Consider the following 12,738-nt stretch of genomic DNA (forward strand, 5'->3'; position numbering starts at 1 on the left):
TTTTTTTTTTTTTTAGATTTTATTTATTTATTTGACACAGAGAGAGAGATAGCGAGAGCAGGAACACAAGCAGGGGGAGTGGAAGGGGGAGAAGCAGGCTTCCTGCCGAGCAGGGAGCCCGATGCGGGGCTCGATCCCAGGACCCTGGGATCACGACCTGAGCCGAAGGCAGACGCTTAAGGACTGAGCCACCCAGGCGCCCCTCATTTTTAATTTTCTTAAAATAGAGCACAAGGGGCCCCAGCCGAAGCTACAGTTGTGCTGAAGGCTTTCTCATTTCCTGCTGAAAGTTCTAATTTTACTGCTGCTCTTCCAATTCCCCTTTGGGGGGGGGGGCGGGGAGGGATTGCGTTTCAACCAGCCCAACTTTATTGTACTGAAATCACTCCCCTCGTTTTCCGATCATGTGTGAGTTAGGTGTTATCGTAACACATATTATAGCAAAACAGACTCTTCCAATACCCAGAGTTTTGTGAAAAGTAAATAGGAAAGCCTATGAAAAGTGCCAAGCAGAATACAGGGCCCCGAGGATCCTGTTAACATTAGCGCTGTTGTTCTTAGGCGCCCAGCATCTTCTTCAACTGCTGTCTCTGGGGCAACCTAAGCTCTAGCCGACCTAGACTACTTTGTAGTAGCACCTGCCCCGGACTCACGCAGTCCCACACTTCTGCATGGCTCTTGCCTCTACCTAAACTGTCCCCCATCCCCACCCCAAGCGGGCTGGCTAACTCCCATCCTCCCCCCCCCCCCCCCCCCCCCCCCCCCCCCCCCCCCCGCCCAGGCTCTCCAGCCTAGGCTCCTAGAGATACCGGGCATTGCTCTCTTGAGCACTTACTACCAACCAGATTTGGAGCGGCTGGAGAGCAAGCCCTGTGTCTCACACATCTCTATAGCCCCAGGGAAACAAGATGCAAATTTGGCTGCTGACTCCGTTACCAGGCGGGGAGTAGTAGACAGTAAGCCTGGGATGAGATTGTGGAGGGCCTTACATGCCCATCTCTGGAATTCAGATTTTATTTGGTAATGCTGGATGCCTTGTGAATGTTTTTGGCAGGAATAGTCAAAACTGGCCCTCAGAGGGATGAAAGCAGCATCTCTGAGTTAGATGGACGGGGCGACAGAAGACTAGGAGCTCAAAACAGCTTAGGAGGCTTCGGGGTGAGCGGAGAAGCCACAGGGGGAAGGAGAGAGGATTGAGTGTCCCAGAGCCAGGATCTTCAGGACTGGACACTTGTTTAGGTGGGAGAAGAGTCAAAAGTAACTCCCAGATTTTATGCTTAGGTTTCTAGAAGGATAATGACCCTGTTTTCAGTAAGGGAGGCCGAGAAGAGTTCACTGGGAGTGGGAAGAAGTTGAGTTTGATTTCACTCAGGTGGTGTTTCATTTGCTAACAGGGAGAGCCTAGATTTTAGCTCCTTTCAGCTCAAGTTAAACTGTACAGGTTAATAAGTCTTAAATGTTGACATCCACAAGCCTCTCTAGTGGCAAAAAAAAAAAAAAAAAGTCCTTGTGGCCCCCTCCCTCTCTCCCTTGACTTTATACTGAATGGACACAGGTTTTCCCCACTATCCGAAAGTAGAGAGTTCCTATGAAAACCTTTCTAAATGTAAACAGCATAAAGCAAAGAAGCAATTACCATGAATTTTTATGAAAGCATTTTTGAGCTTTCCCAGACCCCCAAAAAACCTCTATTAGGCTTTTCTGATCCATAAGAACATATCTTGCCAACAGGTGCCCGGAATAAACGGAGATAAAGCACAGAGGCTCACAGACGCGGTTCAAAGCTATGGTGGCTGGATGTTGAGATTTCTGAGTGTAGTTCCAAGGGAAGGCGCTTGGTGGCGCCACTCTCCCTGCTCAAGGTGCTCACTGCCTCTGTTTAGGCTGGCTGCAAAATACACTCTGAACGTGATTTTCACTTTTTGTCTTTTTTTTTTTTTTTTTGTAAAAACGAAAATCCTCTTCGGATTTCCTTCGGTTTTCAAAAACAGGTACTAACACTGGTTTTTCATAAAAGTGAGGCGGCATAACGCAGACTTTCGAAAACTGGGGGGTACCTGTGATGTCTTTCTAGCCACTTGCTTGTGATCATTTCTCATGACGATGGAAAAAGAGGTTGGGGTGAGGGTGGGACCATTACGCTGAGTGAGAAGGGCTAGGGACAGAAGTCGTGGCAGGAGATGACAGGTGAGGCAGGAATGACAACAGGTCGGGAGGGACACAAGGACGGTGCAGGGTCTCCAGACTCCAGAGCCAGCAGCCTGCCATTCCAGCTCAGCTAGCGACAGCATTAATGAGGCAAAGAGCTCCGCCACTGTCTTCAGACTGCTGATGTCATCCTACCCACAGCAAAAAAGTCCCAGGAACATAGGTCTGTCTCTGCTTAAGAAGCATTTTTTAAGTTAAAAAATATTACACCAGTAATAAATGTTCGCTATAGAAAAATATTCTCATCACCCCCAGATAAATGCTGTTTGATATTTGGTCTTTTATCAGAAATGTTATATTCTTTGTATATGGGTGAATATATGTATTCCCCAGATTTGGGGTGGAAAAAATAATGGGCCGTCTTCTAAAGTCGTTAATGAATGGTTTCCATTCACCATTTCCATGACTGTTCCATGACCAGTTTGGAGTCTGAGTCTGAGAAGCCTGCCGACTTTGACAACCCATCTAGCTGAGGCCCTGGCGTGACCAGGTCAGCTGCTTGCGGACTCTAGCTGCACGCACCCCAAACGAGGCAGCTTTCCCTTGAGTAGGTCCACGGGCAGAGTTTCAGCCAGTGGAGTCCGAGATGCCAGCAGGAAGGCCCCAAGTCCTTGGGACTCTTTCAGGCCCTAAGTGTGCTCCAAATGGGTGGACTGCGGTGGCGAGCATTTCGCAGGGGGCTGGGGGGGGGGGCCGCTGGGGAGGTTTGGTGAAGGGAGAAGAAGGAAAAAAAGGAAAAAAACTCTCATGTGAAAAACGCCCCCTGGGCACCAGTGCGGCACTGCTGGGCCCTCCATATGAACCAACCATCTCCTTTATATCAGACGTTCAGAGGACCCAGGGGAGAGGCCTCTGCCTGCATCCTGTTGGTAGGCTGGAACTTGAGACTGAGGCAAATGTCCTTTACTCGGAACTTTTCCGAGACGCCTGAAGAAATAGAGACGAACCAAGGGTCTAAAACAAACTCCTTCAGAAGAACTGCAGGTGGCGCTGTAGTCACTGCAGGCCTGAGCCGGCAGAGGGCCGAGCACCGACTGTGTGAAGCTTCTGTCTGCCTTCCCTTAGAGGACCAGCAGGTGGCAGCAGAGCACAACGCAAATCGGGGGGACCAGCCCGGGACTGTTTACTAACTCCTTGGAGGATTTGGAATCCAGGGATCTTCTGTCCTCACCCACTGCCGTTCCAGATCTCGCACCCCAGTTAGGAGAGTATACCTATGAGAAGCATACTATTTGATAAGCTGCTTTCCATATTTATATGCCTTTAGACCCAACTCCTTTCCTTACGCAGCCACTTACTAGTTCTGACTTGTTGGAAAATGTACTAAGCCCCCATTTTCTTGCTGGGGTTATTAACCGTTATGAGGATTAAAATAGAAAGATGAAGTTAAATCACCAGCGCTCTGGCCACATGGAAAGTTCTCTGTAAATGCTACTGATCTTGCCCCATGCAAGACAACACAAGATGAGGTGAATAAAGAGATCATCCATTATAGGGAGGGGTGTTATTTCAAGTTTATAAGACATAGAGAAAATGATTCTCAAATCAGAATTTTCTTTGTTAATTTATTTTTAACTTTCCTGGGCAATGCAAGCAATGTCAACACTTCTTTGTCCTAAACACTTCCCTCAAAAATTGATTTTGTTCAATGTCAGGTAAAAATTTACCAAAGACCTACTAAGCCCCAGGTGCTATCATAGATACTAAGGGTACAAATATAAGTAAAACATTTGATTTGTTAATATTTTCTTGAAGATTTTGTGTCTATATTTATGTCTGTGGTTTTCTTTCTTGTAATATCTGTCTGGTTTTGGTGTTGGGACATTTTTAGCCTCTTAAGATGAGTTAGGTAGTATTTTCTCCTCTTTTTTTTATTCTGGAAGAGATGATACAGAATGGTGTTATGTCTTCCTTTCAAGTTTTCAAGAACTCACCAATTAAAACGTCTGGGCCTAGAGTTTTGTGGGGGGGGGGGAGATTTTTAAGAACAAATTGAATTTCTTTAATAGATTTAGTACCAGTCAGGTTAACTCTTTTTTTCTGACTAAGCTTTAGTAGTTGTTTGTGTCTTTCAAGGAATTGGTCAGAGTAACGCAAGTCTCCAAATTTTGATTATGTTGTACCACTGTGAGCTCTTGAACACAGAGCACAGGGAGCAGAAAATAGCACCGAGGAAAAGGCTGTGTTTGAGAAGCACCCAGCTTGAGAGGTGGCCAGGAGCCCTATGATTCTAAGATTAGGCTTCCGGGAATTCAATATGTATTTATTTGGGGAAAAAATGATGGGTTTACTTTGTTTCAAGCACCGTCCTGGGCATTAAGGATATAGAGTTGAAAAAACAATGCCATGCCCTCCTGAAACGTATAAGCTAATATGGAAGTGAAATATATAAGCAAAAAAGTAAGCAAAATAAATATTCATATGATTCTATTTAGAGAATAGTTTAAAAAAAAAAAGAAGAAGTCACAACGTTAGGTAGTTTGGTCTTGGATGGTCTCTCTGGGTGAGGAAATGAATTCGAGGGGAGCCAGGCCTGAGGTGAGTCAGTGAGGCATGCAAACAAACATGGGGGGAACAGGTACGAAGTGAGAACCAGACTCTCATGTTCTGATAGTCTGACTCTACAACCTTATCCAGCTGAATGTATTTGACCTCAGGACAGGATTTTGGTGTGTCCTTTTTTTGTACGGGGGCTTCTTTAGCTTCCTTCTCTTTTTAGGAGAAGCAAGAAAATCCTAGTGCCGCTCATTTTTCCATCTATACATTTCTGCCACATTGGAAGAAATGTAGCTTTTTTATTTCTACAAAAACACCAGACTTGCTTAGGAATCTCCACTTCTCTGCTGAGAGGAAACAATACTCTCTCTGCCTTTCGCTATCTGCTCTTTCCCTCTTTCTCACACTTCTCTTGGCCTCGGAAAGCTAACCCGTACGCACCGTATCGACAGGGCTCCATATGCCTTCTTTCTCGGCTGGGTCTGAGTAGCTGAACGTCCGGAAGGAAACGAGGGAGGTGAGGAGAGCGATGTTGAGGTAGTTATCCCTTTGGCTCTCTCCCTGCGTAAAGCCAAAAGTCTGTGTCCCTCAACTGAAGCCCGGTGCTCCTCTCAAAGTGGCTCTTTCTTTTCTATGTTCTCTGGTGGGAGCTCAGTCCACTCATCTTTTTGGGCTTAGGGGTGGTAACAGTTTGGCTGTTATTTTCCTGACATCCTTATGAAAAAAAAAAAAAAGTCCAAAGTCTTAGAGATATAGGTAAGTTGGAATGGATCTATTATGTGCAACCTGCTCAACCATCTTTGTCATAGTCTCAGAGCACCAGAGAATTGTCCCTTCACCAGTGAAAAAATGTCCTCATGAAGGGGCCCCTGCCTCCTTGAAGACCTCTGTGGTGACGGTCCTCTGAGGCTGGAAATGACCGTGCAGCATGATGCAGTGGAGTTGGGTTCCTGACTATGATGGGGAAAAGAGGATGCTGGCCGGCGGGGGCCAGGTGTGGGCCCTTAAGAATCAGTGATAAAGTGGCACAAATACCTGAGGAAAGAAGGAAGGAAAGATAGGAAGTTAATCAGAGTGCTTAAAAGTAGCCTTAAACTGGCAAAAGAAAGCAGAGAGCTAGGAAAATAAAGAACAAAAGAATGAAGATGAACGCATGACAATCTGTGTCTTTTCTCATTGAATTTGGGTGGGAAGCTGTCTACATTTCATGCAGTCCTTTACTTGGTTGCAAGGTCTTGGAGGGGGACTGTCACCTTCTGGGAGACCATCAGTTTCTAGAAGATAAGAACCCTCAGCTTGAGATCTGGTAGGAGCACCCATGGCAGCTCCCAGGTCTTTAATGGTGGCATTTATCTCTGCATTTGTCCCTAGGGGTGGGGCAGTTCCAAGGGCTTCCACTTGGCCTTTCTCACAATAACGGCTCCCACTCCCGGGTCAGAAAACAAATGTGGTGATTTTGACAGTTACAAAGAAAGTCTAATCCCACTCTGTAATCTGGGACTGGGGAAAGAAACACAAGACAAATCTGAGGCTCGGGCTAAGACTCCATCTCTCACTGACCCCCTAAACTCTAACCTGTTGAATGCAGGGGTGTTTCTGATCTCTGGGAATCTGTAAATTCAGAGCCATGGAAGGACTGAGTATTTCCCTGTCCCCAGTGCACCATTAGTTTGGCAAATGGCCACAGTTGCTCTCAGTTGAGGGTCTTTGGTTCTGCAAACTGACTTAGTTCTAGGAACTCGGTAAGAAGCTATGAATCTCTACAATAGGTCCTCATATCTTCTCCGCAAACCCCCAATTTTTCTTTCTATATATGTCAAGCCGCACCCTACGAGGCTCTCCATCTATTTCTAGAGACCCTGTGACCAATTAGCCACCACTACGCTGTGGTTAGAACAACCCGGCAGTTCTGTATTCCCTATCAAGTTAGCAGATATGATAGCACAGAGGAGGGAAGAATATTTTTGGTTAAAGATCTGAGGATGAGCCCAGTCTTAGGCTGGAACATGAGAAATCCCTGAGGATTATTAGAGGTCCCCACCATTTGGGTTTGTTGATTTCGAGGGAGAAGTGGTGAATTTGTGGTAAGGATTAAGGCTTACATGGTAGTGTCTATGTCAATAAAAAATGTGCAAGGTTATCCTTGAATGGAGAAATTTCTCCTGGTGAGTTAAGACAACATTTGTGTTATTGTTTGATAGAGTCAGTTTACCCACATGCTTACTGATTTATTTGCTGAAGAATACAAATTGTATCTCACTCTGTCCTGGGTTCCATTTCTTATTTATTGGTATCATATGGTGGTTCCTCCGTGTAAGTCTACACGTGGCAAACCCTAGGTATGTTGTTATTTTCTCTCATGGCTTAATTCACAATGTGGGCCTGTGATTCCTGGATCTTAAAATTCATGTCTTTCATTCCCCAGCATGATGCATGAGCACCTGCCTTAGCCAACTCCTAGGGAGCCACACTGCGGTACAGGTGAGTTTGCCTGGAGAGCTGATGCATAACCTAGCTATCATAAAACAGACAACACAAACCTACAAGAACACCATCTTGGCCTGACTCAAATCAAGTCATCTAAAGCTAAATTTCAGCTTCTGCTAACATCTTGCCATTACTACAAAGCCAATGGCGACATTTTCCGATTTGTACATTCCTTGGCACATGCCTTCCAAAACCTGCTACTCCTTAAGTGCATAACATTTCCAAAGTAATGATCATAATTTGTTAGCTATTTTAAGTAGGATTAACATTACATATCTGCAAGGGATTTTTATTTTATTTTATTTTAAAGATTTTATTTATTTATTTGACAGAGAGAGAGAATACAAGCAGGGGGAGTGGGAGAGGGAGAAGCAGCCTTCCCGCTGAGCAGGGAACCCCATGCAGGGCTTGATCCCAGGACCCTGGGATCATGACCTGAGCCGAAGGCAGACGCTTAACGACTGAGCCACCCAGGCACCCAGGGATTTTTATTTTAGAAAACTAATTGTCCCATGTGTAATGTTTTAGAATCATACATTTTTCTGCCTTTAGGTGTATAGATTTCTGATGAAGTTAAGGGTGATATAGCTGACTTGCATCTCTTATACCCCCAGGTACTCTCTGGCATGAATCTCTTCTTTCTAGGCCTGATTTTTCTCTCTAAAAATTTTCTCTCTTCTACAATGCTCTACTCCCCACAGCCAATGCACCTCTATTAATCTCCTTATTCTCCAGCACTCTTGGCCTACACATCTGGCTGAGCTATTGAATCTAGCTGGAAATCTCAACTAGGAGCAGTTTCTATGGCCAGTCCTTACGACCACAGTCTGCAGCACAGACAGTCTTGTTCCAGGCAATGCTGGGCACATATTGCTGAAGTTGCTGCAAGGGAATAGAAGCAGTCAATTTGCTACAAGGACTCTAATGGGTCAGTTGCCCTGGAGAAAATAATTAACATTTCTCACTTCAAGTGCCCTCGACTGCAGATCAAACACATCCCAGCTCAGAAGGAATAGTCACCTCCTGTGTACCTCTCATCCACTTCACCAAGATTTCATTTCCTTACAGCCATTTTTCTACTTAACTAAGCCTCGCTTATTAGATATGAATCATCCCTTCCTCCAATGTTTGGATGACATTGTGAAATTTACAAGCTGTACCAGTTCGGTACTTCGGTGGATAGGGGCTTTAGAGCACATGGCACTCAAGATGACCTTCCACCTTAAGTTCCTGCCCAACCCCAGGCCAGGGAAGAGGCAACAGGTGATTCTTTGCGCAGCCATAGACCATGACAAGGGTGACAGGCATCCAAGCTTAAAGGACTGCATGCATATCAGTAGTGCTGGGAATTACTGAAACTAATTATACTATCTTCTTCTGTTATCTAGACTGGGGAATACAGAGCAGATCTTGAATCTACACATATTCAGAACTAAAGATGCCACCAGAGCCAGGCTGAGTGGGGGTTGGGACAGAAATCATGAACTTAGCATCTCCTAGAACTGCCTCAGGCTCTGACAGGTAGCTGATTCCAGTTCCCAGCTCCTGGCTAGATCAGAAGTAGTTGGCCAGATAGGCAGGTGCTCATGGATCATCGCTGGAAAATGAAGAGGGGCAGACGTAGAGCCCGGCCTTTAGTCTTAGGGTAATTCAGAAGATAATTTTTGAAAGTAAATCTAAAGTAGTCTCATTCATTCTATGAAGTAACTTCAGTTCTACAAAGGTGAAAGATTTCACATTCAGTTGGAACCAACTAAAAGAACTAAGTAGGGAAGATTTTAGCACATAAAAGTTTCTTAAGTTTTGGAGATGTGTATTGGTTTTGAAATAGGTTGATAAAGTAACTCTTTTGCAACTTCATCATTCCAACATTATAGGGAAACATACCACAGAAAATCTAGCTGGCTAAGGTTATTTTCTGGAAATAAATACTTCTTTCTTTAAATTGACATAAATATCCTCTGAAATCAAAAGAGTTTAACTCACTCAGAAATATGCAACATCTAAAAGTATAGGATGGGGTCTAAGACCGAATAAAGTACAATCCAAAGATATCTATATACCTAAAGCAGAAAGTGGGTAGACTAGATATTCTCAAAAAGACAGACATCCCATTGCAAAACATCTACCTCTCAATAAAAAGTTAATGAAATATTCAAGGTCAAAAATCTTGAACAGGAATGGAAACCAAAAAGATATGAAAACAAAAATTCAGATAGTAAATTCAGAAGATAAAACTATAGAACACCTAGTTAATATTCACTTGAGTTTCAAGTGAAAAAAATATATATTTCATGGGCCATACTTGTACTAAAAAAAATTATTCATTGTTTATCTGAGAGTCGAATACAACTAAGGTGGTCTGTATTTTATCTGAGAACCCTATCCCTGAGTCAAATGGTTAATGTTTATTCAGTACTGGGAAATGAGGCTTTGTCATTGCAAACAGTGGGAGCTAAACCTGAGAGCTTCAGGCAAAGCTAGGACCCTCTTTCTGTCCAAGGAAACCAATATAAAAATTTGTCTACATCTCCTATACATCTCTGGGTAGAGAAAAAAAATCTGTAGCTCTAATAACTCTCCCTATGAGAACATGGAACTGGGATTCAAATTCGTACTTACAATATGGTGGATGAAACTACAAGCTGAGAAATTAAAGTTCTAGAAGATTGGTTGGACCCCTGGTATCAGGCAGAATATGCAAATCCACTCTAAGGAAAGCATCCTTAACCCAGATCTTTTTAAGTTTCCAAAAATGAAGTTCAGCCAACTGATTCCATAATTAAAAACCCATAATTAAAAAAAAAAATACAAGAGTAAAGAAGTCACTATGAGTTAGAGCTAGCAGAAATAATCAATTTAGAAGAACTAGGACTTCAAATATTGGCATTATCTGCTACAGAATATAAGATGATTACTAAAAAGTTACATTAGAAATAGATATTGAGGGGCGCGTGAGTGGCTCAGTCGGTTAAGCGTCTGCCTTCGGCTCAGGTCATGATCCCGGGGTCCTGGGATCAAGCCCCACGTTGGGCTCCCTGCTCAGCGGGGAGTCTTTCTCCCTCTCCCTCTGCTAGTGCTCATGCTCGTTCTCACTCTCTGTTAAATAAATAAATAAAATCTTAAAAAATAGATGTTGAAATTTCAAAAAAATAAACATTGAACAAGATATAATGAAGATGACCAGCACATTTGAAAAAGAATTACTCAAATTAAAAAATGTCATTGAAATTTAAAATTCAGTAACTGTTTGGTAAGGCTAGGCTGCTCTAACAAAAACAGCCAATGATAACTCGATGTCTTAAGGGAGACAAGTTTATTTTCTTCTCTATATAATAGTCTGGGGGAAAGTTCAAGGGACACATTGAACTCACTTCATCTGACCACTCAGGGATATAATGTGCTGCTCTGTATCCTCTGAGTCCTTATTTTCTTCTACATTTTGGGGAGCGGGTTATCTTGGGTTCCACTAGTCAGAAGGGAGAAGAGAGAACAGAGCAGGTATATAGCTAGGCCTTACATTTCCCTCCTGGAAGTGGTATACATCTTCTTGGAGTTATATGGGTAAGAACTTAGACTGAGGTGTGCCCCCTGGCAATGTCTCCTCCCACCGCTGCCGACCCCAGGCAAACTGTGACCTACTTTCTATAACCATAGATTACTTTGAATTTCCTAGAATTTTAAATAAATAAAATCATTTGGTACCTACTCTTTTCCTTTTTTGGTCTGGCTTGTTTCACTCAGTACAATTATGCAGAGATTCGTCCACGTTATTATGTATATTAGACTAAGCACCTTAACTGCATTTCACAAATTTTGATATGCCCCTCAATACTGTCTTTAAGGACCAAACTTTTCCATTTTCCTTCTCTGCATTCCTCAGAATTTTGGCTTGATTTTCCAGTCTCTGTGGTTCTGATACTGTCATCTGTCGTTCCTGCTGACTCTCCCTAATGGGATCTGTGTCCTTGTGTAAGTGACTCGGTCAATAACCATATGTTCCTTGGAACTTTGAGGTCTTCTGGGTCTAGGCTGAAAGTCGATTTACCCAGAGACCATTTGTATTTGCTTCTGTGATGGATCTTAAAGGCTCAACCAATCTGGGGCTCCTGAATGTGAATATTCTGCTTGTGTGTTTCTGGACCACACAAGTGGTATAAATTCGTGGCCAAAATCCATGTGAATGAAAATCTGAGGATAGAAATCTGAGTGGATACAAACCTGAGGGCAGGAAGCTCCCCCCCCCCTTTTATTTTTTCTACTCGGTCCAGAGTAGTGGCTTAATTAGAACATAAGCCCCAACATCTTCCTCTGCTGAGCATGATTTTATCTTGTTCACTTCTGAGGTTCTCTTTTTATGAAAGGTCTCCCTACTCTTTTTCTTCTGACATGTTTCCCTCTCAAAACTAGGCTATAGGTCATGGAGATCAATTGATTCCAAAGTTACTTGGGATTTCCTTCAATGTAGCCATACATTAAAATGATTTTTTAACCTATCAATTTTTAGATACGCTATACTGAGAGAGATTTCTCAGAACATCTAGTATACCATATTGCTGGATAAAGAAAGCTTTTATGTTACTTTTGAGAAGCAGACACGTGTACAAATAATAGCTATTTGCTACTAGATAGTTGTTTTCAGGTGTTACAATAGGAGAATTAAAGCAGTATCTTCATGTCCTTTAAAGTGCACCATGATTTCCAAATGCCCTATACTTGAACAAATTCGATAACTACTGGTACGTTAAAGAGAAAAAGCAACAATTATTGTCAGAGGTCTAGTCCTTTATATGATAACCATGTATTTACTTTGTCAAAACTGGGGCACTTATAAGAATGAAAGGGATCATTATATATACCTAAGGAAAGACTTGGACAGGCACAGTGGGATGGATAGTCACCCTACTTATAACCCCACATCTAAAGCATGAAGTTTAGAGCACTTACCACATTTCTATTCCCTAGTATCAAAGGTGGATTCTGGGAGGAATTTAATATTGCAGCTATGATATGAATTATTTGTCTCATTATTTAGGAAGATACAAGTAACATTTCCCTCCTCAAATTTTTAAATTTCTTTTTTAAGATTTATTTATTTATTTATTTGAGAGAGAGAGAATGAGAGACAGATAGCAAGAGAGGGAAGAGGGTCAGAGGGAGAAGCAGACCCCCCGCTGAGCAGGGAGCCCGATGTGGGACTCGATCCCAGGACTCCAGAATCATGACCTGAGCTGAAGGCAGTCACTTAACCAACTGAGCCACCCAGGTGCCCCAAATTTTTAAATTTATAGGCAACATTGGGCAACTAAATACTGTAGTGATAACATTTTTCAGTACTTTTATCTTAGCTACAATACTTTTATCTTAACTACAACTGAAATACCAACAGAATTATTTTTACAAAAACTTAATGATGCTAAAATTGCTCTGGAAAGAATAACAATGAAGTATAATGAGTAGGGTTGAGGAATCCATCCCTCCAGATATTAAAACATATTGAGTAGCTGGTGGTAATTAAGAAAGTTAGTACCAGATGAAAACAGACTA

The sequence above is a fragment of the Halichoerus grypus genome, chromosome 5 (assembly GCF_964656455.1).
Source record: "Halichoerus grypus chromosome 5, mHalGry1.hap1.1, whole genome shotgun sequence".
Lineage (NCBI taxonomy): Eukaryota > Metazoa > Chordata > Mammalia > Carnivora > Phocidae > Halichoerus > Halichoerus grypus.